The following is a 5,363-nucleotide window of genomic DNA, read 5'->3' on the forward strand; positions in this document are numbered from 1 at the left end:
GTTGATGATGGTGAAAAAAACTTTTTCTTTGGGGACTATTTTTTCTGCACAACACACTGCATGTATCCCTCCACCATTATAATGATATACAATTTTAGAAACACATCTTAGGGTAAATATATATAGATATGGAATTATGTATGGATAAATATATATGGAATATGTGGAATTTGCCACCCAAAATGCATCTTCTGCGGATGACAGCATCAACTTCAAACCTTCCAACCTTCCAAAGCTTAGTAGTGTTTATATCTGCTGTGGGTTAGTTTTGTCTTTAAATCTCTGTGCTAGGCACAACGCGCCATCCTGAGAGGCCTAAAAAGGACGGGGCTGTGTTTGGGAGTGGCTGATCTTCTGGTCAGTCGTTTAAACACAGCTGCTTGGAGGAAAAACACACCCTGACATCATTGCACCACTCACCCAAACCACTGTCTAAAGGAGCCCGCACCACCTCATTTAGTGTAATAATAGTGGAAATGTCCACATGAGTAAAGTACACACGTTTTGTAAGGGGTGACAGGGGTGTCCAGGTAAATGTGACCTGTCTGGTCTCTGAAAGTCAAAAAGCAGACAGGCCTGCTATGATGATTCTCAGGCAGGGATGGAAGCAGCAGGGAGCAGGCAGGTTGAGGGGCAGTACCACACAGGAGGGGCTCAGTGAAATGCCAGCCTGTGCTGGCACCTAGTGTTCAGTTATAGGAAATACAGTCTCTCAACTTCACAAAGTCACTTGTTGTAAATGTAATTTTGATAAAAGGTTGAAATGGGGAGCAGTTTGCATCACACTAATCTCTCCACATAAACTAATATGCTTCAGGCTAGATGTCCAATTCTATATAGCCATGTGTCGTTAGCAATGTGCACAAAGATATATATAGTAGTTGTTTGTCCTCATGGAGAAATTGCTTCAATGTAATAGAAAAGGCAATAGAATCTGTTTCCTAGATAGATAGATAGATAGATAGATAGATAGATAGATAGATAGATAGATGAATTCATTAATTAATGAATTAGTTGGTATGCATTGTAGCCATGAACACTAGATGTCGCTGTTGTTCATGTTTTATGTTGTTGAATGGCCTGCACTGAACTCACCCCCACTTATCACAGCCCTTACATCAAACACTATAAACAAATGATACCAACTTGTGTTAAACTTAGAATATATAAATACAATAGCTACATATATACACACCTAAATATATACATATTAAAAGAACACTTAACTATGCATATTTTAAAATTAAGCTGATTAATGGTTTGGTTTAAAGGAGTGTCATGGTATGCTTGATTATAGGTTCTGCATGTGTTAATAATGTTCTACAGATCTCAGTCTACATACTACACAGGATTGTCTGACTGAATACACACTAAATACACACTAAATACACACTTTATTTATGAACAGACTGTACAATAACATGTCTGTACCAAATTAGTGATATTAGCACAACCGAGCTACTAATACAGCAGTGAACCCTTTCAAATGAAACCCTCAAATTTACCTATGCAAAAGTAATGGGATAGCCCAGACAGCAGACTGTGGTCTGTAGGGTGATTTGGTCACTGTTGGACAGTCCATGCTTCGTTGTTTCAGTGCTGTGTAACGCCCCAAGCCTCATGGATCTCACTTTCTATTCTGAGAAGACGATGACGTCCTTTGTCACCTTTTGAACAGCACAGTTCATTTGTCTTTCAACAACTCCCTGCCATGGTTTGAGCAATCGCTCTGTAAAGGCAACTGCAAAGTGCTGGTCAGAATGCCAACAAGCGTGCAAGAACAGACTGCGTCCAGGTGCTGATGAAAGCTGGTAATGGCTCAAAGTGTGAATCCAGTCAAGGAACGGGTAACATATTTACACAGTTCAGCCATAACAATAAAATCAGTTTGCAGCAGTGAGCCTTGGGTGCCCATAACCCTGTCACAGGTTTACCTGTTGTCCTTCCTTGGAGCACTTTAAATAGGCACTGACCACAGCATACCAGGAACACCCCACAAGATGCTCTAACCTAGTCGTCTAGCCATTACTATCCTTGTCAAAAAGGCCCAGATCCTTTTAGCACATCAACTTCAAGAACTGACTGTTCAATTTCTGCCCTCTTCTGGAAAGGTGCCACTGTAACCAGATAATCAATGTGATTCCCTTTACCTGGCAGTGGTTTTAATGTTATGGCTGATCAGTGTATAAAAGGCCTGCACTTTCAGCCAAGGCATTTCTATGACATAAAGCTGACATAGCCCGGTATTGCATAACGCTTTCTTGTAACATGTGCGTGTAGGGGGGTGTCAAACACACACACACACACACACACACACACACACACATGCCCATCTAGTACTCAATAACAAACCCAGGTCATACAGTATGTGGGGTTTAGCCCATGATATTATTAGATTTTCATATATATATATATATATATATATATATATATATATATATATATATATATATATATGCATATAACTAGCATATTATTTAGCTTGTTTTAAAGAAGATACATTATGAATCCAAATGTTTGTGGACACCCCTTCTAATGAATGCATTCAGCTACTCTAAGCTGCACCTATTGCTGACACAAATGTGCAAATGCACACACCCACACAGATTGTCTAGTCCCTGTAGAGAAGTATTGCCAATAGAATAGGACTCTATGGAGCAGATAAACATGAATCTATTGGCACTATGCCTAATGCCAAGCGGGGACAAGAGGGGTATAATGCTCCCCAGCATTGAGCTGTAGAGCAGTGGGGCCCTATCTAATACTTTTGGGATGAATTGGTAAATTGGAGATGAAATGGGGTGGTGATCAAGGAATACCCTGACCTGATGCTCTTGTTGCTCAGTGCAATCAAAGCCTCCCCGCAATCCTACTTTAGTTTCAGGAGAAACAATGAATGAGGCGGTGTCCCAATATTATTGTCCATATAGTGTATTTCTATTGGATGGGATGAATATTTATAGCTACAATGGTTTGCAGTCATATTCAGTATACTGATTAAAATTAAACAATCCACATCCTGCATTTTTCCTGTATTCACTGTTTTCCTGTGTTCACTGTTTTATTAACCAGCCTTTTTTTCTTCATGCTTTTGGCTAGTGCGCCACCTACTGGTTGCAAATTCAGTTCTGCTGCGTCTATAACTCCACCTTAACTGATGAGGAAATAGTGAGGGTTTTTCCTGTGCTGGCGAATGTAGACGTTTAAAAGGATGTTGCTATTATAATTAATATACAAATTGTTCACTATTTATTATTTTATGTTTTACCTTTGATGACTATTCAGGAAATAGCATTTACGTCAATTTAATTTAATCCAATTCAATTTTATTTCTATTGTGCAAAATGTTGTTGTAAAGCTGATTTATAGAGATCCATGTCTGAGCATTTTGAGCAAGTTAGTCTCCCGGATCATGAGAAATAAACCTTATAAATAAACCAAGACTCCCAAGGGGAACCCATCCTCCTGGTGGACACCTGATTGCACAATAATAAGCAAAACAGGAAAAAACAACAATAAAACAATGCTGAAAGAAAAAAATGTGGAGTCAAGCCATACAAGATGAAAATGTGAGTGAGATGAAAAAGTCTTGCAAATAAACAGTCACAAGCATAGTCATGCAGTGAGGTGAGGATGAATCAATGCAAGGCCCCAGAGCAGGACAGCGGGCAGCAGGGGGGTAGTGAAGAGCCAGGTCTGGTGATACCAGAATGGCCAGCTCGGCCAGTTTGTGCTACATTGAAAATTTCAATATGTGAAAAAGAAAGCTTGAACAGGAAATATATTTCAAAGGCTGATATGTTTTATTTATTGTTGATAATACTTTATTTGACGCTGAGGAGCGCTTTATGATAAACCTGATCATAATAAAAGCTACATTTTATACACTTAAGAACTTTAGAAGTTTGTAATAACACTTTTGACCCTCCGGCGGGTCATAGGATTTTTTAAGGGGTTATAAGTGAATAAATAAATAAATAAAATATATGAAAAACTTTCAATGTATCCGACTTCAGAGCTAACCTGACACCCCTTAAACGCAGCATTACTTAGTGGTGGGCGGTGACCTTCTGAATGTTGACATTTCCATTGGTGGCAGTGGGGACAGAATATGCTGAAAAGCCTCTGATTGGCTGTTTTCTACTCTGCACACTCCTTATTAAGCCCTACCTCATTATTGACCCCCTAAAGTGCATTTTTACAAATAGGTGGGAGACCAGCATACTTTGAGGGGTGGATATACTGTGGTTATATAGGCTGGTATATGTAAATGAGCTCTGTTATTATTGGGTGCTCTGTTTTGCACCTCGTTCAAAAAGCAGCCCAGACTCCTTATAACTCTACTATAAGTTTTCCCATATATATTTTGGCTTGACGAACCCTGCCTAAGTAAAAAAAAAAACATAAATAAACAATGTAAAAGAACAATAACATTTGTCTTTGTTTGTTTCTGGCTGCTGTAAAGACCTAAATGACGCCACTAAAACTACTAATGGTTGCATCAATATATATGTATGTATTTACACTATGTCCTACATGTTTGTGGACACTCTTTGTAATGAATGCATTCAGCTAGTTTAAGTTGCACACATTGCTGATGCAGATGTGCACATGCACACACACACACACACACACACAGCTTGTCTAGACCCTGTAGAGCAGTACTGCCAATAGAACAGGAAACAGAACAGCAGAAAAACGTAAACCTTATTGGCACAGTGCCTAATGCCAGGCATAGGCTAGAGGGGTATAAAGCCCCCCCCCCCAGTACTGAGCTGTGGAACATGTGGACCTGTGTTCTCTGGAATGACGGTTGGTGCTCCATCCAATACTTTTGTGGATGAGGTGAGGTGGTGATCATCCAGCGTCCTGACTTGGCAATCAAATCCTCACAGAAATGCTCCAAAATCTAGTAGAAAGCCTTTCTTGGACAGTAGAGACAGTTACTCCAACAAAAGCAGGACAAACGTGTTGATCAATACGTACATTTAATGTAGAAAAAAATATTTAAGAAATGGGCAAATGGCACCCTTTTTAAAAAGTGGCTTTATTGTAAGTATGTGAAGTGCTAGTAAATTTTACTAGCAGATTGTAAAGAATGTAGATGCTGATACTGCAGCAAAAGAGGGGGTAAACTGTCCCCCTAGGAACAGGTGTCTACAGACTTTTGGCCACATGGTGGGTTTGGTAAAAACACGGTAAGTACAAATCTGCATCAGGCCTTCTGGATGCATGGGTTTCTAACAGAGGATCCTCCTCTGGGGGCCGTAATAACGCGTTCACTGAGATTTTCCAGCTCGGGATGATTTCAGCCCTCATCCAGCGCCTTTAACAGGGGGGAGGTGGGTAAGGCCGGGGGCGTG

This window comes from Salminus brasiliensis, chromosome 23 (assembly GCF_030463535.1).
Source record: "Salminus brasiliensis chromosome 23, fSalBra1.hap2, whole genome shotgun sequence".
Classification (NCBI taxonomy): Eukaryota; Metazoa; Chordata; class Actinopteri; order Characiformes; family Bryconidae; genus Salminus; species Salminus brasiliensis.